Source organism: Oculina patagonica, chromosome 2 (assembly GCF_052425735.1).
Source record: "Oculina patagonica isolate OP01 chromosome 2, crgOcupat, whole genome shotgun sequence".
Lineage (NCBI taxonomy): Eukaryota > Metazoa > Cnidaria > Anthozoa > Scleractinia > Oculinidae > Oculina > Oculina patagonica.
The window spans coordinates 2899472-2923790 of NC_135759.1; the positions used below are offsets into that span (position 1 = coordinate 2899472).

Consider the following 24319-nt stretch of genomic DNA (forward strand, 5'->3'; position numbering starts at 1 on the left):
GGAAATAAGCACTTCTGTTTCAAAAAACTGGAAAACATAAAGAAAAATATAAAAATGACGATTTTTGGCAAGACCTGCCTGTATTTATGACGTTGTTATGGCAACGTCAAATATCATGGACACATGGTTGACATATCAAAATTTCCGTTAAGGATAAATGAAAAGCTACTGAAAGTTTCAGCATTGAAGATTAAATCCTCTTTTCAAAATTTGGAAAAACCTTATGGGGGGGGGGGGTGGCATCCCCCCCCCTTATCAAGGTCCTTTTTACATTGAATAACTCATAAAGGTGTAATATTTAGTGTACAACAGTTTTACAAAGATCTGTTGTGTGCACCTACGTGCCTACGTGAGGAACCCAATAAAGTGCACTCGTCAATCTTGGTGTAACCTCGAAATATTTTGAGATCGCTTTCGTCAACAAAACCACGAGAGGTTTTTCCATGTAAGATATTTTATACTTAAAAGTTTAACCATGAGCGATTAAAAACTAATTTATTTTGTACTGCTGTATAAGCTTAGAAATAGTGTGCCTACTTATTTGGTAATAATAAATGGGAGCTCTGTTTTTAGGCCTGCCTAAATCTATGTATTATATTTTCCTCAAATAAACTCTTTGAATAATTTGATCTGAGATGTCTCAAGGCTTCTCCTTCTACGTCACAGGATAATCGCAGATTTTTGATCTTAACTATTCTGAAAGTACTGATGGGGCAACTTAACCCATGAAAGACACTATCTTTGATCAATAGCCTTAATTTGCAGAGCAAAATCAAACCACGGCTATAAATATCGATTTTTTTAAAAAAGCGCGGAAACACTTGAAAGGTAGTAACTAGCCATCAGCGGCCAAAGATGGTTGTTAGCAGTTTGCTCTAGCAATTTTTAATAAAAACTGACCATTACTTTTAGATTTTCTTCGACACAAATTTATATATATATATATTGGCTGTTCAAAACTCTGGTAAAATCCGTGAAAAAGACCATTTGATAAATTCTTTTTTTGACCTCTGTGGCAAGAAGAAAAATGCGTGCACTGGAAAGCTACTGTCGGTTTGACGTGCATGCGCACATCAAGAATAGATTAGTTCGTAAATTTCCCGCCCTTTTAGATACATGTATCAAGGAAAGCTATTTCTGTTGCAGGGGTGTAGCCAAGGAGGGTTGGTCCTGGTGTGCCTGTAAACCCCCTCTCCCACCCCCAGCAAATTGCTGTCGTTTTTTTTTTTCAAACGGGCTCCACGGTCAGCGGATGGTTGCCAGGTGAAACTCTGGGAAAATGGAATTTTTTACCCGAGAAAACTGGTTATACTTAGCCTGGAGCTGTGAGAAAAACCGAAGGCTCGGGGGTTAGAAGAAAAATCCGAACTCCACTCTCTCGATATACAACTCGTAAAGTCAAGTGGATAAACGCTTTTATGGGTGATTTAAATGCTTCTTTGAAGAAAAAATAGCTCTAAGGAAAAGCTGTAATAGGACGATAGTGCTGTTTGAAACCAAAATATGCACGTCAGATTGTTTCACGGATCCTGTAAGCCTCTGGAGGACAAACGCAGAACAGAAAAATGGCTTCCCGAGTCGTAATGCCAAGTTCTGGACGTATATTGACAGAATACGAATTTGTGTTTTTCCTTGGAAGAAATCTTTTGAGGAAGGTCAGTTGTAGAATTTACCTTTACACACAGCATTGTAAACGCCGGACGTGAGAGCAAGGAGTAACTCGAACTTGCACGCCGATCGATAGCACATTTCGAAAATCGAAATGCAATCGAATAGGCAAGTAAGTAAAAATGTGTGGTATTTTCCACTACAGTGGGAGACTACAGTAGGATTGGTTTCACCCAAAAAGATGGAACCGAGGTGGTCCGTAACAATATTTATACCTAATCGTACCTTTTTGGTACGCTTCGGCGTCATATCAGGCGAGTTTGGTCAAGCCATGGTTCGTATTTTGGCGAGACGCAGTCGAGCCAAAATACCCATGGCGAGACCAAACGAGCCTGATATGCAGCCGAAGCGTACCAAAAAGGTACGATTAGGTATTTACCGTACCCAAATTCAGCCAAATAATAATAATAATAAATAAATAAATGGTGTTTATAGTGGTCATGCACTTAGCTTCATATCTCTACGAGATAGCTAGTTTACAGGCATGCCACTGAAACAGAGGAAACAAATATTTTGAAATGAACATAACAAGGTTAAAAATCCCAACTGGCAGGAGACCAGTTGGCTATATACAAAGCGTGGTCGAGGATTTGAACTCGGGACAACCGAGAAACAAATCCAGCTAGTGGCCAGGGCAAGTCTTGAACCGGGGACCTCCGGATTACAACACCAGCGCCCTAAACCACTCGGCCACGCTTGCCTCCTTAAACAAAACTCCGGTTATATTTATCGCTCTGTTGAAGCCATGCTTGCAAGGTACGTACAGCAAATTGTGTTGACTGACTAGGTCTTCAACACTTTTACCAAGTTCTTCTTCTGCCTTTTTTATTCACTTGTTTGTAAAGAGTTTCATTCTCTAAATTTTAATTTCAAAATCAAAATAAAGCAAAAAATTTGGAAATTCCGACTCAATTTTTCAGTCTGAATGTTTCAGTACTCATCGGCAAACATCGCGCAATTGGCGAGCGCGTTCAAGTTTAGTTTTGGCGGGAAAGTTTTTCTTTCTTCTAAAAATCTGTTAATGTGTCAACTTTTTCGACCGTTAAACACCGCTTAATTTAAATTACGAAGTTCTGTTTTATTGGTAAACCTCTTTTCAATTCATCGTACAGTAACACTGCTTTTCTTCAAAGTGACCGTGATATGGTGGCATATCAGGTCAGTGACTTGATATCGTAGGATATCAGGACAGTAGATCGCGCTTCTGATTGGCTACTTGCGAATTTGAGTATTGTATTGTATTGTATTGTATTGTATTGTATTGTATTGTATTGTATTGTATAAACAGATATCGCATCAGTTTGGTTTGTCATCTAAAGGAACTTCTTGCACATTTGTCATTGGTTCTACTCAATTTCATTCATTTTTCCACTGTTGTTGACGGAGTTCCTCGGTACATCTTCGTCTTGACTACAATCAAAAATTTCCACTTTCCGCGTGACGCTTACGTCACGCGGCCTTAAACACAGAGACTTGTCTGCCTGTGGTGTAATTGTACTTTAGTTTTTCTGAAATTAAAGTTCTCCAAGGGCGTCTCGATGAACTGATTTAGCTTTTTGTAACATCACTGAGTGCTACCATGTGAATACAGTAAAAGCCCGCGAGTAAGAACCTGCATTTTCCCAAGTTAGCCTAAACAGGTTCTTACATAAATGGTAATTAGCAATTAGTGGTATCCAGTCTATTTTTTATATGAAATTTTGCATACCAAATAAGTGTTTATCTAAAAATGACTATAATAGAAAACTATTGAAGCATTTGCACATGAATTTGGAAATCCTCATTCACAACTACATAAATGTGTTGTAATGCCGGAAACTGGAAAATTGAAAACCTGTTTCCAAATTTAAGGCTTAAGAGGTTCCTATATACAAGAGATTCCTACTGGTTTTCCGTACCTACCCCCATGCAACCCCCAACTGCAGGCAGCCACGGCTAAAAAAAAGACTGGTTACGTGTCATAGATAACAAACTGCTTGAATGGCTTGTTGTGCTATTCCATTTCTGTGACTAGGTATATTTTCCTTCCTCCCCCTCCCCCCTGGATGGGATACTAGTCCATTGCAGGTTTTTTTTGCCAAAAGTAAATTTGTTGATACCCATAAATATACACACTTCATTCAAAAACTGTGATCATGGGAGCCGAGTTTCTGGAAAAAAGAAAACACTTCTACGGCTGTTACACGGCTGTCACAGAACCCTCATCTTCTTTGAATGTGCTGCTGACTCTAGATACTTACAAACATTGCTTATCACACTGTCTTACGTAAATATGACCAGAACGAAATGTTAATGGGATAGACAGCGTCGATAACTTACCCAGTGTAAATTCATGCATGAAAAGCGCTTCTAAGTCCCGCTTCGTGTGTAGATGAAACCCGCCAAAAGATCGATGGGAACGACTGTTTTCTTTGTAGTTTTTCTGTGATCCTCTCTGCGACTAAAGTTCGGGCCGGTATCACGCCTGATTTAAAGCGTGTTGGAATGTATCGATGTAACTGTCTTCTTCCAGCGAACTGTTCGTCTACGAGGGTTATAGAACGGTCCTGGAACCCCCCCGGGGGGGGGGGGCTACTCCCCTAAATTTCGGATAGCGGTGTGCTGCGAAAGTTCTCAAACCCTGACCCTATCTAAGCATAAAGAAAACGAAAATCGATACCCGTTTTAAGCCCAAAAAAGAAAAATGACACCATATTCAAGGAGAGGAGAACATTACGTGACGACTCAAATAACGGCCGCTAAGCGAAATCCCGCCAGCTACGCAGGCTGACTTAAACGGATAGTTCAATTTTAACAGACCATTTTTGTTTTTGTTTAGCTGGGCGTTTATTTGAGCTGATAGAATTTAACTCAATGCTAAAAGTAACAAAAATGATACCCTATTTAAGGACCGAGAACCTCAAAAACCATACCCTAACCCGCGGTACATACCTATATAGCCCATAAATGACAGTCCCCCCCCCGGGGGGGGGGGGCGGGGTCGTGAAATCTGGACGTCGCAAACTAGAGTCACGGAATCTCGAGCTCGCAAAAAATAAAGCTTGTCTCGGAATCTCGAATTTTGAAATTTGAGTCTCCGAGTCTCGCAAACTAATTAAGCGAAAGTTTAATCAGTATGAACCGTCACAAAACTACGGCAACAGAACCAGCAAAACAGAGAGCTACAGAGCGTTAGACTAGGGTTGTAATAGTATACTATTCCGCACTGCAACAATCATCGCCTCGCATTTAAGATTGGGGATACCCTCAAACGATATAAACACCCATAACTGACTCCCAAAAATATTCAACAAAACTACCAGCTGGCTCTCAATAGCACTTAGTACATGTATGTTCCCTCCGCCGTCGCACTTGAACAATGTCAATTTATTCATGATTTGTAGTACTTATTATGCGATGTCGATAATTTATGCAGTGCGAATAGTATACTATTCCGCACTGCAACAATCATCGCCTCGCATTTAAGGTTGGGGATAAAATTCGGCTCCCACCTAAAATCACCTATGCTGCACCGATCAGGAAACCATCAATGGGCTCTTAAACCCCCAAAACTCATATCCAAACAAAGAGACCAGTGATGATCTCCTACAAATGGAGGCCAAATCACAAAAGCACAAATAGAAAATACCAAAACAACACTTGCATCATTACCCAGTGAATATAAAGCACGACTACTCCAACATCTCAATCCTATCGGCATTACACTCCACTAATCCCTAAACACTACTCCCAAACCTCACTCCCAAACCTTACTCCTAAACCTTACTCCCAAACCTTACTCCAAAACCTCATTCCTGGTCTTATTCCCATACCTAATTAACTTTATAGTACACTTCCTCTATCAAACCTTGCGACCTCATAACCATTCTGGAACTGGTAAACCTTTTTGAGGAAAACCGCGATTGTCACCCCATTACCGACCCCAATCGAGTTCCCCTGTTGGTCAATCCATGATTGACTCTGGAGAATACTATACAAAGGCTAACAGTTTTTACTTTAAACTCGGTGTCGAAAGGAGAAAACCAAACGTTGACGGGGAAACCTATGGGGCCAGAAAAGGGTGACAGTCATGACCCAGCATAACCGGGGGAGTTTGTTTAGATACTCTTTTTCGCAACTGTCACTCCAAGCAACCCCTGAACCAAGGAAAACCCAGAAAAGTAATGAGACATAGATAATTATCGCCATTCAGTATCACTGTAGTTGCGACTATAGTTTCTGTATCACTGTAGTTGCGACTTTAGATTCTGAAAAGAGCCACTCCCTTGTGGCATCACACTTTCGTCATGAAAACGCCCAAAAAATTATATAACCAGATTTGTCGTCTAAGACCGTTTGAAAAGAGTCACGCGAAACATAACGCGGTAAATCCATTATACTGTCCAAACTAAAGGGTTTGTCTGTCATCCATAAGTTTAGAAAACGAGCGTCATAACAGAGGCGTGGTTTGATAGCTCCACTGTTAAAGGGAGAACTAAATAAGGGGGGGGGGGTGGGGGGCACTGGAAAAGTTGAAAATTTACATGCACATGTAAATTACAATTTACAAAATGTAAATCTTATTTACATTCTTTGTAAATTAAAATTTACATGTTGGAGTTTTGTAAAACAAAATTTACATGAAATTTACAGTCTTCAACGGATCATGTAAATGTATTGTAAAAAGTGATTTACATGGTCCTTTATTACAACGCTAATTGTAAGAACATGTAAAAAACATGTCAAATGTATTAACCACTTTTACAGTTTCTTTCTTTGTAAAAAACATGTAAATTTCTTTACTAAATCATGTAAAGAACATGGAAAATTGACAAAGGGGCGCCGTTCGGAAACATGTAAAAACCATGTAAATTGACAAAGGGGGCCTGTTTGGAAACATGTAAAAACCATGTAAATTGACAAAGGGGGCCTGGTTGGAAACATGTAAAAACCATGTAAATTGACAAAGGGGGCCTGTTTGGAAACATGTAAAAACCATGGAAATTAACAAAGGGGGCCTGTTTGGAAACATGTAAAAAACATGGAAATTGACAAAGGGGGCCTGTTTGGAAACATGTAAATACACTGGAAATCGACAAAGGGGGCCTGTTTGGAAACATGTAAAAAACATGGAAATTGACAAAGGGGGCCTGTTTGGAAACATGTAAATACCCTGGAAATCGACAAAGGGGGCCTTGTTTGGAAACATGTAAATACCCTGGAAATTGACAAAGGGGGCTGTTTGAAAACATGTGAACATGAGCTTTTAATTCATGTTGTAACCCACCAAATAACTTTCGCGTGCATTCATTAGTTAGACAGAACGCATCACGTGGTACGAAATCAAACGACGAAGAAGAAATCGGAGGGATTTAAGAAAGTATAAAATAAATATTTCCCATTCCGGCTTGCTGGAGGATAATACTCCTTGCCTGAAAGATTATCCTCAAAATTTCACAGTTGCCTTTGAAGCTTAGTCAACTGTTCATTTTTTCAGCCAAGGGCATTATCCTCCAATATGCAACCGCCTGAATGGGTTTTTATTATTTACTAATTATCTAGATGAACGAAGCGCAAGACGAAATTAAGCGACTGATATCAGTTTTAACATAACTCATTACAAAAGCTCTTTTACTAATGTCAAAAAGTAAACAGATTATAAATAAAAACCTTTTGATGCAGAAAACGAAGGCGACTATGACTTCGTCTAACAATATTTTAAACAATCTGGAGCAGTGGGGGGAAAACGCTAGCGTCCAACAGTTTGGCTTATATATTTTTCGAGACATGCGTTTTGGTTTTCTTTATATTATAGACAAGGAAATTTTGCACGCGAACGGCGGTAAAATTGGTCGTTTGCCGTGTTGTCCGTGTTTGACCTGGTCGAGAGGTAAGGCCGAGAAGCACTGGCGCGAACGAAAATTAATCCCGGCGTCCTCTCTGGTACTTTTTGGCGCTCGGTTCAACGGTTCGAAGATCGATCATTGAGAGGCCTTTTATCTCGCTAAAAAGGGCAATTTTCCTCTCTTTAAGACCTTATAACTTCCAAATTAGCTGCATGGAGCCTTCTTTCACCGGATCTCCAATCAATACGCCTGTTTTAGCCAAGTTTCTTTCCAAGGTAAGCTTATATATGACCGTTCAAATCATGTTTTGGTTGGGTTCCTCTATGTAGCTTCTAGGTGAGATTGGTTTTAAGATTTTAATAGGAGTTCAAAATGTAGAATTTCGTGTTTGTTCTTGCACTTCATACGTATAATTCAGCACTTCTTAAACATGAAGTTATTGTTATAATAAATTGAATAATTGCGTGTGCATATAGAGATGTCAACACAGGACTGTTCAACATGTTTTATTTAAAATATAAGCTTATATAATTTAAGAGTGCAAGGCTTATTTATTCATGTTATTGTAAGGGAGACTGGGCAAGATGGCGGCAGGGTAAGACGTGCACATGGTGCTCCTTCAAAAGTGATGCCGTTGGAGGTGTAATTTCATGTCCGCAAAAAGAAAAGGTAGACCAACTTCGTTGTCTGACAGTGCAGCCTCGCCGGAGGAAAAAAGATCCTGTCGTGAAAGCAGTGTAAGCGAAATAAGAAGCGAAATGAGCGCCAACGATCCTGAGACGCTCTCGGCAGTCGAATTACTTTCAAAGAAAATGGACACCGTCCTTTCAAAGCTTCAAAAGCTAGATAATATTGAAAGCAGACTCGATAACCTGTTCAAGGCTGTATCTAACATAGAGGATGCCGTTGCCAATCTTGACAAGGAGGTTCATAACCTGAAGGAGAAGATGAAAAACACCAACAAGACAGTGAAGGAGCTTGAGGAAAGTGTTGACTTTAACGATGAAGAAATTGCCAATTTGAAACGCGATGTTAAAGCGGCGCAGAAGTAAGCGGACGATTTAGGCAAAGAACTTCTTTACCAAGAACACTACAGTAGAAGAGAAAACCTAATGTTTATTGGAATCGAAGAACATAATACTACGGAACAAGACGAACAAGGCACTCGTCACGAGGTGGAGAATACAAAGGAGATTATTTACAAGTTCATGGAAGACGAGCTTCAGATCAGCAACCCACGCGACAAGATTGAATTTCAAAGAATTCATCGAGTTGGAAAACCTAAAGACGACGGTCCTCGTCCAGTAATCGCAAGATTTTTGCGCTATTCTGACCGCGAATTAGTCCTCCGCCAAGACAGAAAAACATTAAAGGATAAAGATTTCAACGTATTTGAGGACATTCCGAAAGAATTGTACGAACTAAGAAAATCCCAAAATAAGAAATTTAAGGATGCTAAGGCTAGAGGATGCAGTGTATATTTCAGCAAGAGATTCCCTGATAAACTCTATGTAAATGGAAAGTTTATTCCAAGTAATGCACCATTGTAATAATTTATTTGCTTTTCTTTCTGTTTTCGGCTCTTTATTGTACAACTTGGCACACTATATGCTAATCACCTTTTCCCGCTTTTAAACGCATAAATTTTTCTATATCACAAAAACTTAATTAATACGTAGTTAACATCACAAAGAAGGAGCACAACACAACATCAGGAATGTTATTCACAGTAGGTGTAGGAACGCCCATACAATTCGCTTTGGGGCAGTCGGTAAGTAGGATAAATTCAGTCTTCTTTGTGTGTTTGTGTTGTAATTATGCATGTTGCTACATTCTCAGCTTAATTCTCAGTTTCATTTGTTTTGCTACGCTATTAAATAATCATTCGCTAAGCCTATTCAGGATAAAACCATAGTCGCACAATAGGAGAAGTTAATTTTAAGATAATGTCACTCAATGCTCGAGGGATTCGAGACCTCCAGAAACGCAAATCAATTTTTACGTGGATAGAAAAACAGAAAAGTGACATAACGTTTCTTCAAGAAACCTATAGTACACCAGAAATCCTTAGTGATTGGAAATTCCAATGGCGTGGAGAAATGATCTATAGTCACGGTTCGAATCATAGCAGTGGAGTGCTCGTCCTCATTAACGAACAGCTACAGTTCGAATTAAAAAATGCCGTAATAGACGATAACGGCCGTTACATTTTATTAGAGATGACCATCCAAGACTCTCCATTTCTTTTGTTAAATTTATATGCGCCTACAAAACTCAACGAACAAGTAGCCTTTTTCGAAGAAATCCTTTCTATTATTCAAACCACCAGCTTTGACACAGAATGTAGAATTATCATTGGTGGAGATTTCAATGTTCATCTAGATGCTGCTCTTGATAACTCTGGAGGAAAAATTGAAACGAAATCTACTGTTAAAAATATTCATGATATAATGCTTGAGTATAACCTAATTGATATATGGCGAGTTCATAATCCAGATAAAAAGCAGTTTACTTGGAGGCAAAAAACGCCGATTATTCAGCGACGCATTGACTTTTGGCTCATAAGTGATGAACTACAAGACGACATTCAAAAAGCAGACATCGTCCCAGCTATCAGAACCGACCATGCAGCAATCAGCTTGTCCCTCAATAGCCTAAAAGACCAACCATTTGGACCATCTTATTGGAAATTTAATTCAAGCCTTCTTGATGACGATACTTACATACAGCTTATTAACTCTGAATATCCAAATTGGATTATGGAATTTTCTGAAGTTAATGACCCAAGAGTTTTATGGGATTTAATTAAATACAGGATCAGACAAATTACTCTCCAATATAGCAAAACTATCGCCAAAAATCGAAAAGCACGGTTACAGAGAGCGGAAGAAACCCTAAAACAATGCGAGGAAATTTACAACAACAATCCATCAGAAGATAATATTATAAAGTTGGACGAAGCAAGGAGTGTGTATGAAGCATTGTATGATTATATTATTCAAGGTAAAATAATCAGATCAAGAGTGAACTGGTATGAACAAGGGGAAAAAAATTCAAAATACTTCTTAAATCTTGAAACCAACAAAACCGGAAAAACATCGATTCGTCGGCTATTTAATTCAGATGGAAAAATAATTTAAATTCAAAATTCATTATGAAAGAACTTGAGGATTATTACACATCTCTCTACAGAAACCAGGATTCAAGCGATGGTGACCGATTTATTCCAGATTTCACCAACAGCGTTCACATTCCTAAACTAAGCGATGATCAGAAAAATCTTTGTGAAGGAATTTTGTATAATTCTCGCCTAAAACATGAACTTAATTTTGAAGCAATACTTAAATCTTTAAAGAAAACCTTGAATGGTTGGCAATGGCGAAATCTAACTGTGTTCGGCAAGATTCAAATCATTAAAACATTCGCAATGCCAAAACTCATGTATCGTGCTTCCGTATTAAATCTAGACAAAGATTTTTTGAAAAAGGTTAATTCTGTGATGTTTAATTTTTTATGGAACGGAAAAGATAAAATCAAACGCTTAGCTCTGATCAGCGATTATAAAGATGGCGGTCTGAAAATGCCTCACGTGGAGTCTGCAATCAAAACTCAGAGAATCATTTGCCTAAAGAAATATACTGAGAACTATCATAGCCCTTGGAAACTTATTCTATCAAGGATTCTCAAAGATCACGGCGAGAAATTCCTTCTTCATTGTAATTATAATGGTGCTGATCTACCTAAACACCTTCCTAAATTTTATCGCGAGTGTTTTGAGACCTGGGCGACAGTCAATACTAAAGAAATGTCCTCTCGAGACGTCATCATGGATCAAATACTATGGAACAATCAATTTCTGCGTATTGGGGGCAAACCTCAATTTTGCAAAAAATCATATATGGCTGGAATTGTAAAGATAAAAGATATCCTTCTCCCGAACGGCAAATTAAAAACTTGGAATTTCTTTAGAGAAAAAGGGCTGAATTTTAACAATTATTTCTTAATCCTTGGTCTGTCAAAAGCACTTCCAGACGCATGGAGAGTCTTGATAAACTCGAAAAATCCACAACCCCCTGATGCGCAAGAGCAGAGCACCACCACAAGTTTGGATTTAACTCAGTTTGTGCTCAATTGTAATAATGAAGAAATTAAGCTCAGTGAACTCACGAGCAAAAGACTGTACTGGATTCTGATAGGGAACATACACGTCCATCCTACTGCAAGATTAAAATACAACTCTTTATTTGATGATCAAAATCTTGACTGGAATCAAATTTATTTAACGCCACAAAAAGTGACTTTAGACATTAAAACAAGAATGTTTCAATTTAAAATTCTTAATCGTATAATATATACCAACAAATTGTTGAATAAAATGAGGCTAATAGATACCTCGTTATGTACGTTTTGTGGAGAGTACGAAGAATCTCTCGAGCATTTGTTTTTACACTGCAAATTTACCATAGATTTCTGGACGCATACTACTAACTGGTTAAATAAATTAAATATTACCATTTCTAGGCTAAATGACAGCGAAATTCTGCTAGGTATTACAAAAGAGAGTCCTCATTGGACTCTTCTCAATCATATTCTCATTGCTGGTAAGCAAGTAATCCACGCTAATCGGCTCAGGAAAACAAAACCACTCCTACCTCAGTTAATAGCTAAACTTAAATATATTGAACACATTGAATATTGTATCGCTAAGAAAAGGGACAGGCTTAAATTTCACCTACAGAAATGGGAAATACTTAAGTTTTCTTGAGAAATTATTGTATCTTTAAATAAGTCCTTTTACTTAATCTTCATAAATAGTGCATAATTAGTGTCAAATAGAAGTAGCTTAGCAATCAATCAAAACTTTTGTTAAATAGGAGTAGCGCTTTACGTTAGCGACAATAGTATTGTTTTTTTTTTCATGTTTGTAGTGTATGCAATGTTAGAATCGTCTTTGTAAGTAATTGTCAGTAATTGTATTGTAATGTAGTGTGCATGAATCAGTAAGAGCAATACAAAAAAAAAAAAAAAAAAAAAAAAAATGTATAGTAATTATTATTTTGCCGATTTGCAACAGTTTAAACTCAGTGAGATTTTCAACTGGCAAATTATAAAGCAAACTAAAACAGCTTTAAAATTATCACCAAAAGTATTAAGCAGTATTTATCAATCTTATCTATATAGTACTCCTGGCATATCAAACTCATTCGATTGGTTTTGTTAGTCGAAAAAAATCGAACGTCTATTTTGCTGTGAGTTCGATTATTCCCAGGGTATCCAATCGAATGTTCGGTAATCGAACTCAATCGAACACCAATTGTTCGATTGGGTTCGGTAATCGTACATAATCAAACTCACAATAAAATTTGGTCAATCAAACTCAATTGAAAGTTCGATTACCGAACTCCTGTTTGTTTATACTGCGTATATATTGATTTATACTGCGCCACAGCTGGGGCAGTCGAACAACGTTCTCGTCCGAAACTGAAGTCAATTTTGCATGCAAGTTTTTTGCTTATTACGATGATTTTGATCTTAAGAAAAAAAATATTTCACTTGTTCACTTATTATTTTTGTCATCCATGTTGATAGTAAGCACTTCCTCCAATGTAATTGTTATGCTGGAAATTGCTCTTCTCCTGTCAACGTCGCTTTTGGCCGCCCTCGAGGGCTAAGACAGACTGATGGCGGCAGCGTTTTGGCTCCCTCCCTGAACACACTGATTGCCTGTGTTGCAGTGAATGAAATGGTGCAACTTCTGTTTGAGTGTAACGGTAAAAACTGCAGGGCAGAAACCATATCCTTCCTTCTAATATAGAAATGTAAACAATAGTGCATTTCAGTTATTTTACCGTCCTTCTGTTCTCTTCTACCAAATATATTTTACTAAACATTGACATTCAGTTCGATATTTGGACGTTTTTATATTTATTCCATTCAATAAAAGTTGATTTTGATTAGTCCTGCGTGATTTACTTATCAAGAGAAAGATTCAGAACTAGATCAAACCCGATTGAGTTTGACTGTGTTTGATTATGTTCGATTGGTTCGAAAATCGGACTCACAGCAAAATATATGTAGATGTTTGATTTTGTTCGATTACCAAACCCAATCGAACGATTGGGTTCGATTGATTTTTAGTTCGATTTTGTTGGATCGGATACCCCGGGGAACCAATCATACACAACCTAACACAACCAAACTCAATGTGATTCGACTTTGTTCGGAATCCATCTCTTGATAAGTAAAACATGCAGGACTAATTAAACCGAGTGTCTTGATGTTTGTTTATACATATTTTGTATAAGAGAACGAAACAACAGTTAAATACTGATATATGCACTTTTGTTTACTTTTTTATAGTGGTGGGAAGGAAATGGTTTCTGCCTTGTAGTCACCATAAGACTCAAACAGAACATTTTTTTCTACTTAAACAGAACTTGCACCATTTCATTCACCGCAACATAGGCAGTAGTAAAAACAAAATAATAAATAAATAAAAAAACAACAACAACAAAACATAGGCAGTAGTGCACCATACAAAATGTCTGCATAATATACAAACAAGCAAGAGTTCGTAATCAAACATTCCATTTTGTTGGATGGACCAAATTTTAATTTTAGTACGGTTATGTGCAATTACCGTACCCAATCAACCATTGGTGTTCGATGGGGTTTGAATATGGAATGTTCAATTGGTTACGTCGGCAGTACTGAAGTGACTTTCTAATTGAGTCAGTAAATGACATTGAATTGTTTGGATGTGTTATTATTTTCAGATGAAAGGGTTGATAGCAAGAGTGGCATGTAAGTACAAGCCTCAATATATGTCTCAATGACTAGCAGCTAATCAAAGTTTTAAATCCAATGTAGACTTAATGACCTGCAGTCAAAGGCTTTTTTCTTTAAGTCGAATAGCACTGCAGTAAGCCCAAATAGGACTGAGGTTAGCCGAAATAACAACCTGGTTAACCTCAATACAGTGGAACCCCGATATAACGATCTTCAATATTCCCAATATAATGATGAATATGTTATGTCCCGGCAAAAATAAAATGTATAGGACAGCACCCTGATATAATGATTCCTTGATTTACCGTACCCAAATTCGCAAGTAGCCAATCAGAAGCGCGATCTACTGTCCTGATATCCTACCATATCAAGTCACTGACCTGATATGCCCCCATATCACGGTCACTTTGAAGTAAAGTAGTGTTACTGTGTGATGAATTGAAAAGACGTCTTACCAATAGAACAGACTTCGTAATTTAAATTTAGCGGTGTTAAGCGGTCGTAAAAAGAGAAAAACTTTCCCGCCAAAACAAAACTTGAGCGCGCTCGCCAATTGCGCGATGTTTGCCGACGAGTACTGAGACATTCAGAGTGAAAAAATTGGAGTCGTAATTTCCAAGTTTTTCGCTAAATTTTAATTTTGAAAATTTAGAGAATGAAACTCTAAACAAACGAGTGGGAAAAGGCAGAAAATGAACTTGATAAAAGTGTCGAAGACCAAGTCATCACAATATAATTTACAGTACGTACCTTGCAAGCATGGCTTCAACAGAGCGATAAATATAACCGGATTTTTTGCTGAATTTGGGTACGGTAAATACCTAATCGTACCTTTTTGGTACGCTTCGGCTGCATATCAGGCTCGTTTGGTCTCGCCATAGGTATTTTGGCTCGACTACGTCTCGCCAAAATACGAACCATGGCTCGACCAAACTCGCCTGATATGCAGCCGTAGCGTACCAAAAAGGTACGATTAGGTATAAATAACAATATAATTTTACTGCCCCCTTGGCATATCGTTATGCATATGTGCATTGTAGAGTGCTTAAAAAATACATGTTCAATTGTACATGTGCATATTTTTATGAATTTTGTGATACCATAAGGTCTTTTATTCTTGTGTAAAGTTTATATATGAGTGCCAACCAGTGGACTGCAAAACTCTACTTCTCGCGTCCTTGATAACAACTGGATGGCAATGTACATGGAGCAATGTCTGCATGTAAAAAATTACTTCCAGTCAGCTGTTCTCAAGGTCAGCCCTCCCAGTTATCTTGAAGTCCCTAATGTGCAGGTTCAGAAGTGGTGATGTTGTGGTTTCAACTCTTTGTTGGCTTTAATTTTTCAAACCGGTTTTGATTTTTATTTTCTTTTGTTTTAGATAATATTAAGAAATGAGACAGTGAAAAGTTAAAATTGGTTTGAAAATTTTTTAACCACAACATTGATTTAACCAGAATGTCATTCCTAATGATTCTTTATAATTTGTTGTTAGGTTAAAGAAGGCTCTACCACTTTCACTGATGAAGTCTTGTACATACAAATACTAAAAAAGGTGGCAATAACCAGAGGTGGTTAAGGTGTAAAATCGTTTCACCTCGGGGTCAGTATCAAGTCTGTACCATCACAATGAAGCATCTTGCTGAATGTTCAGTTGGTGTACATACATGTACATGTCGTGTGGTTTTCTGGTGGAAATTTATTCCATCAGTTTTGTTCTACTTTTGTACAAATTATTTGAATTCATGGCAGTTTTTAAATAGGACCATGTTAACAAAGCCTGACAATTACAGTGATAAATGTGTTAAGTGAACCTAGGCTGGTCAGTGTTCGAAATCATTATTCAAGAGGTTCTACTATGGTTATTTGATGCCATAGCTTTTTTATCAATTGTAGTGCTATGATAGTAGTTGAAGGGTTGGAACCCAAACAATTTGCCAAATAACCACTGTTAAAGGTGAAGAATTATTCTACATCAGTGTCAGTCTTAGGTCTGTACTTTCACAATTAAGTGTTTATTCGATTAAGCGCCCAACCTCGAATAAGCGCCCACCTCGAATAAGCGCCCACTCTGTAGGTAGGAAACGTTAAAAATAAGGTCTTGTTAATGTACAACGAGAGCGACCGAGCAAAGATGAATATCAGCTTTTGTACAATTTAAATTCAAGGCATTTTTTTGGGACAATTTTAACATAGCTTAGCAATGAATGGTGTTTGAACTACCCTGCGGGAAGGCTCACCTTGGGGCACGAAATATACTTTGGGGCACTCACGACTGGCGGGCACAGCAATATGGTGGGGAGGAGACTGGTGAAGAGGCACCAGTAAATTTCATATCTCAATGAATGTCATATCTTGTCAACATTCCTGTCAAACTTCTACTTTCTTTGAAATTAAATTGGCTTGTCAGTATTCCTGCGGTTTTCGGGGTGGGAGTGAAAAATTAGCAGAGGTTGATGCAGGTTCACTCGCGGCTTTGCCACGTAAATGTCGTTCTCGTGCGTGTGCTCTAAGGTGAGCCTACTCGCAGGCTAGTGTGAACTTGGCTGTTCAGTGTTCAAAATCATTGTGCAAAAGGTTCTGCAATGTTTATTATTCGTTTGATTTCATAGTTTTATGATATGGAAGGGTTGTGGTAGTAACTGAAGGGCTGAAAGCAAAATCATGTGCCAAACATTACATGAATTAAAGCAAAAGAAAAACATTCAACAAAAATTTAATCCTGAAATACCATGGTTTCATTTCCAACCCTTCAGTTACTGTAAAGTATATTTTATGCGGTTATTCAAAAAGACTATTTACGCCTATTAATAAAAGTGATCAATATCTTACCCATAGTATAACTTTTAAAGGCTCATTTTCATCCTACAATACATGTCTTTCATGATATGGTACATTTTCATACGTATGCTAAGCTATTGCATAATTCACTTCATATTGAGTGCATGAAGACACTTCAGTAGAGGAACATAGGATAAATCGGGGCACATGCCAAGCAAAAGAGATTGCACCAACACCAGTGCAACATGCAGGATCAAAGTGGGCCTTTGCAATAGAGGAGTAGTATTATTACTATTTGGAAATGAAGTCACTGATATGTTATTAGACAGTTCTATCAATTAATCATGCATAAATTTATCTTAATCTTTATTGTTTTCCATAATGATAATGTGAAGTTGAAATAATTGGTATCAGCAATTTTTGACCTAGTAAAACTGCTTTATTTGAGCTGAAAAAACTATACAAAACTATACGATCTAAATCATTTTATTCTGAATGAAATGCTAATTTTAATTATATTTATAAAGAATATTCCAAGCTATATATACATGCTTTATTGCAAGATACATGCAGACGAACTTTATTACTTATGGGGTATGAAATCATTTGTATGTATTATTATTAACTGGAAAAATATATGCACTGACGTACTGAAAATGAATGTAGTTAGGATAGTATCAAGAAAAGGTTCTAGACGAATAAAAGAAAACAGTGCCAGGCATTCTGTTCTTCATTTTAATTACAGGAGCTAGGCAGGTCCCCTTTGTCAATTTCCATGTTTTTTACATTTTTCAAACAGGCCCCCTTTGTCAATTTCTATGCTTTTTACATGTTTCCAAACAGGCATCCTTTGTCAATTTCCATGTTTTTTTATATGTTTCAAACAGGCCTCCTTTGTCAATTTCCATGTTTTTTACATGTTTCAAACAGGCCCCCTTTGTCGATTTCCAGGGTATTTACATGTTTCAATCAGGCCCCCTTTGTCAATTTACATGTTTCCAAACAGGCCCCCTTTGTCGATTTCCAGGGTATTTACATGTTTCAATCAGGCCCCCTTTGTCAATTTACATGTTTCCAAACAGGCCCCCTTTGTCGATTTCCAGAGTATTTACATGTTTCCAAACAGGCCCCCTTTGTCGATTTCCAGGGTATTTACATGTTTCAATCAGGCCCCCTTTGGCAATTTACATGTTTCCAAACAGGCCCCCTTTGTCAATTTACATGGTTTTTACATGTTTCCAAACAGGCCCCCTTTGTCAATTTCCATGGTTTTTACATGTTTCCAAACAGGCCCCCTTTGTCAATTTCCATGGTTTTTACATGTTCAGTCTATTTATAAGCATCAGGTATAAATGTTTTTACATGCTTTTTACAGTGTTGATCGGATAAATTGACATGTTATTTACATGGTCCGTCGTCTTTCGTTCGGGAAATTTACATGATGTTCTGTGTTTTTACATGTTTTACTTCAAATATTTACATGTTTTTGACATGTTTTGAGAAGAACATGTAAAAACTATGTAAATCATGCTTTACAGTGTCTTTACATGTTATTTACATGTTATTTACATACTATGTAAATTGTCAACTTTTCCAGTGGGGGGGGGGGGGGGGGGGGGGGCTCCACTACACCCACCTTACCAACTAAGGATACCGCCCCATTTTCCATCCTTTCGAGCAATGTTCGTTACATGACGCATTATTTAAAAACGCCTTCCTTGGAGGACGATCAGACTTATACGTCTCACCCTCGAAAGAGCCTGATAAATTTCAGAAATATGGAAAGATTGAAACTTTGCTCTCAATTAATTAGAGGATCTCAGACTTCTGAGGGGAAGGAAAATCCCCAATAATTGCTCTCCACGAATCTAGATGGTTATGCAGCTCGCCTACTCTAAAATAGCCTGGGTCTCTAAATAACAAATCTTCCACATTGCCAAGGGTCTCTCCAAGAGCAACACTACGAACAGTTGATTCCATCCCAGGTTCGCTGTCATCCCTCCGCTGATAGGGTTCCCTCGCCAGTCAACCCAACGCACTGACCTCTGGGGAAGTGTTTGCACATAAGAGACACCGGAGTCAAATTCAACATCTCAAAAGTTGTCGCTTTAGTCTAACAAAAACAATTAGACAGAGAGAACCAAATGAGAAAGATGAGAAACACCTATGGCGACGAACCCCAAGTCAGCAGAGAGATGACAGCTTTGACCCAGTGTAACCGGGGGAGTTGATTAGATACTCTTTTTCAAAGCTGTCAAAACCCTATTGACTTATCAATGACCCACATTATGATGACTACAATAAGTAACAAGAGATCACAAAATTCATGAGTGTCAACAAGAAAAGAAATACAGTGTAGCACTTTATTTCATGTTCTTTACATCAGACGTCCACTAGACGCTAATCTCATTTAGCATAATAAGCGTATTAAATTGAAAAGCCAAAGCACTACTTTCCAACATCGGCAGAAGTACCATTACCACTATCAGACAATGTACGCATATCTCTTTTTTTTCTTTTTTTTTTTCTTTTTTTCTTTTCTTCAGACAACGCGCTTTAATGTGGCCCAGCTTATTGTAGTAAAGGCAACGGAGATCTGGACCAGAGAACGAGCTATTTCCCTAATTTCCACGGGACTCAGGATTAAATCTTCTCCCATACTGTCCTTGATTCGACTTCTCTACTTTCGAGATGATATCAAGCACCTTTTCATCGTTCTTGTCCCCAAGCAACGGGAAAAGTAGTCACAAAACTGGTCGTTAGGCAACTCTAATTTCCCCCGCAAAGCCTCATGGACAAGCGGGTTGTAGTATCTCTCCTTCTCATGGTGGATATCGATCATGGGCTACATTCTTCAGTCCCTCGATCAGTTCCATGGCTTCGAACCTATTAAATTTAACTCAGCTATAGGGCGCGATGCCAGGCTCAGTCACGATACGTTTCAGTAGGTTGTCCACCGAAGACTTTGTCAACATGTCCATTGCCTGTTTAAGTTCCCGGTACTTTTCTTTCAAATTCCAAATAGTAAGGGACAAAACAAACAGGCTATTAGATGGCAACCAGCTCAAGGCTATAATATCACCTCCAGTGTTAATTGGTGTATAGCAAATTAACAAAGTGCTTCCAAAACACAATTAATTTAAAATTTTAACCAGAGAACGCTTTTTACATTTATATTATGTCATATCCTAGTTACAGTTCAATCTACAATTAATGGCCTGCCGCCAAAGACACGTGTCTAAACATAGCCAACGAGAGAATACTTAACAATCAACACCTGACATAAAAGAGGAGTACCAACAAAACCATTGCACAGCCCTTAGGTCAAAACAACAACTATCACAACATTTGCAAACTACAAGTCAGCCTTTCAAAACATATTAATGACTGTAAAAAATAAACACTTGTATAACTCAGATATTACCCTCCGCCGGGTAGTTTATACCCACAACTGGATCCGAGATCTCGCCCGCAGCTGAAGTCACAATGGACTCGAGCAATAAACTCGCAAACAACAACCACGCTTTTGTCATACAAATTGTCAGCCTCGCCCAAAGCTCAACACAACAAATCCTGAGAACAAACATTCGCAAATCTGGAACAATGCGAAACTTGGCGAAACCTCGCTCACAATCCAAGACACAATAAACTCTACTGACAAGCATTTCACAAATCTGCGAAAATGCTTTTGTCTCACGAAAAAAAAAAAAAAAAAAAAAAAACCTCGGCGAAACCCCGCTCAAAATTAAAGACACAATAAATTCTGCTGACACGCATTTCACAAACCCGCGGCAATGCCTTCGTCTTACAAAAAGCTTGGCGAGACCTCGCCCTCAATTCAAGACACAATGACTTTGACAACTGCAGGCACTTCACAAATCTGCAACAATGCTTTCATCCCACGAAAACCTAGCCAGCGTAGCTTGGCGTTCTAGTCAGTAGGGGAGAGCGAGAAATCGCGCGCGCGAGCAAAGCGACGGCGGAAGTCAGAAGGAAAGAAAGAACGCCAGCCGCCAGACGCCTCTTAAACGGGAGAAATCTTTCGAATTAGCGGCCTCCAGAGGCCGCTAATTCCCATTGGCTAAAATTGCTTATCTGTCCTGTGATTGGTTTGTTGGCTTTAATTTATTCCAAATGACTCATTCGCATGCACGCAACATTCAGGCCGCTCAATTAGCATTTGACAAGTGACGAATGAAGCAAAGCAGTGTGAATTACACATGGATGCTATTGCAGGCAAACAAACTCGGCAGTGATCATTAGAAACTTTAACTGATTTTCTTCCCCGTTTCGACTCGCAGATGATTTTTTCTTTGGACCTCCCAAATTCGCAGACATTTTGCAAAAACGAATATTAGCCTGATAACTTTTCCGGGGTTTATTTAATTTGTACATCCTGTACCACACGTGAGTTTGACAGAACACGTCACCTTTTTATTTCCGGTCTTCACAAATTACGCGTACATTTACATAATTACGTGAAAAGATTTCTCCCGTTTAAGAGGCGTCTGGCGGCTGGCGTTCTTTCTTTCCTTCTGCCTTCGGCCGTCGCTTTGCTCGCGCGCGCGATTTATCGCTCTCCTCGACTGACTAGAACGCCAAGCTACGCTGGCTAGCGAAAACCCTCAGCTAAACCGAGCTCGCAATTCATGACACAATAGATTTTTTAAATAACAAGCATTTCACAAATCTGCAACAATGCCTTCGTCCTACTAGAAACTTGGCGAAACCTCGCTCACAATTCAAAACATAATAAACCTTGATAACAAGGCACTTCACAAATCTGCGACAATGCTGTCATCCCACAAAAATTCTCGGCGAAACCTCGCCTGCACTTCAAAGACACGGTAAACTTCAGTTGATGACAAGCATTTCACAAATCTGCGACAATGCTTTTGTCTTTCAAAGAACTTGGTGAAACCTAGCTCACAATTCAAGACACAATAACTTTGATAACAAGGCACTTCACAAATCTGCGACAATGCTGTCATTCCACAAAAATCCTCGGCGAAACCTCGCCTGCGCTTCAAGACACAGTAAACTTTGATAACAAGCATTTCACAAATCTGCGACAATGCTTTTTTCTTTTAAAGAACTTGGCAAAACCTCGCCTCACAAGTCAAGAAAAAATAGACTTTGATAACAAGCTTTTCATAAATCTGCGACAATGCTTTTGTCTTACAAGGAACTTGGCAAAACCTCGCTCACAATTCAAGACACAATAAACTCCAGTAACAAGCATTTCACAAGTCTGCAACAATTTTTTCGTCTTACAAAAACTCAGCGAAACCTCGCTCACAATTCAAGACACAATAAACTTCAGTAACAAGCATTTCACAAGTCTGAAACAATGCTTTCGTCTTACAAAAACTCAGCGAAACCTCGCTCACAATTCAAGACACAATAAACTCCAGTAACAACATTTCACGAGTCTGCAACAATGCTTTCGTCTTACAAAAACTCAGCGAAACCTCGCTCACAATTCAAGACACAATAAACTCAAGTAACAAGCATTTCACAAGTCTGCAACAATGCTTTCGTCTTACAAAAACTCAGCGAAACCTCGCTCACAATTAAAGACACAATAAATTTGATAAACAGCAGTTCACAAATCTGCGACAATGCTTTCATCCCACAAAAACCTCGGCAAAACCTCGCCCACAATTCAGGACACATTAAACCCCGACAACGGGCACCCGCAAATCTGGGGTATTAAAACAAAACCTCCTAAATGCAAACAAAAGCATATAAAGCAATATTCACCTCAAGTTCTCCACCTTGCGCCTCAGTATTTTGCACAGGTCCATTTAGCCAAGCAACTCAGAAATACATTACCATGGGGTTTATTTTGTCCAAGCGCAGTTGTTCCTGGCGTCGCCTGTGGTTAAAGAAGGCCCGGCAGGTCTTGAGGCATCTGAACTGCTTTTTGTTGAGGTATTGCACATGTATTTGCGTTGATGGAGCTGATGAAACCGCATTCGAGGTCTCCGTGCGAATACTTAAGATAAGATAAAAATAAGATAAGAAACTTTATTTAAGTGTCAAAGCCTTATAGCCTGGAAAATAAAACCATACTAATTAGGGGACACTGCTTACGCCGAACGATTCAGAGCATAAGTTCAACACTGACTGGCGAATAAACTCGCACAAGTCTGCCTAAAAATCAATAAATACACACTGAAATACACATTTGTGGAAACACCCAGCCTGATGGGTCTTATTCCGCATTCAGGTCAAAGGTTTGCGTTGTAGTTCCCGATAAAAGCTTGAAGAAAGGCACAGGCATGTTCCGGGAGCCGTCGCACTTGAACAATGTCAATTTATTCATGATTTGTAGTACTTATATGCGATGTCGATTATTTATGCAGTGCGAACAGCGCGAAAAGTCGCGCTGTTTGACGGGTCTCGACTTAACAATATGGCTGCTTTTTCAGGTGTTATCAAAGAAATTCAAAGTTTCCGCCATGGTATAGAAGGAACAGTTAAAAGTCATAGAAGTCCTCGAACAGTAAACTTCGACGAATAACGAAATATTTTCATATTTGCCGCGGCGAGGCATTTTGTGGTCGTTAAGTAAAATTCTTTAGTTACTGAAGTTACCGATGCCTTCGTTTAGAAAATATATTTTGTTCGAACTTAGCTTAGCGGTCCACTTTTACAATATTAGTTTTTATTCGATGTCAGTTTGATCTTTTTTCTTCTAAGCTTAAAACCTGTAAATGTGTCAACTTTTGCAAATTCTATATTATTACTTCTCTCGGCGAAATCACTGTAAAATCATTTTAATGTCCTTATAAAATACCCTAAAACTTGCAGAGGGTGCCCGATTGTCCAACTACACACTTCAATTGGTTGCCTGACGTACATAGCTTGTGGACCTCTTCAGATTTCAGCCCTTCTTTTTTCACAAAAAAATATTTTAAAAATAAATACCGATTCTAGCGTTCAAATGCACTCGTATACAACGAGGATTTCGTCATTAATTCCAGAAGAAGGCCAATACATTTTACCATCTGTCGCCAAACAAAATGAGTGATAGCAAAATAATCCTTACGTTTCCATTGAATTATTGATCAGTCATTATGTTAATAGCCTGTAGCCTATAGCCTATTGACAGTTTGCCATTCGTGCTACAAGGAAGTCCCGATTCTGCCTTGCATTTGTGTGTTCGTTAGAAGTTTTTATTTGTATCTCAAGGTATGTTAAAATAACCACGTACAAGTGTTGCTTCTTGAAACAGTCCTGAAATATTCGAT

General features: G+C 38.4%; 1 long non-coding RNA gene across 1 annotated transcript; it reads left to right on the top strand.

Annotated features, from left to right (window-relative positions):
- Nucleotides 1-7577: 7577 nt before the first annotated feature.
- LOC144642638 (uncharacterized) lies at nucleotides 7578-17777 on the top strand. Its single transcript, XR_013568754.1, has 3 exons — nucleotides 7578-7768; nucleotides 14270-14297; nucleotides 15778-17777. It is a non-coding gene; the product is annotated as an uncharacterized LOC144642638 (long non-coding RNA).
- The last annotated feature ends 6542 nt before the right edge of the window (nucleotides 17778-24319 follow it).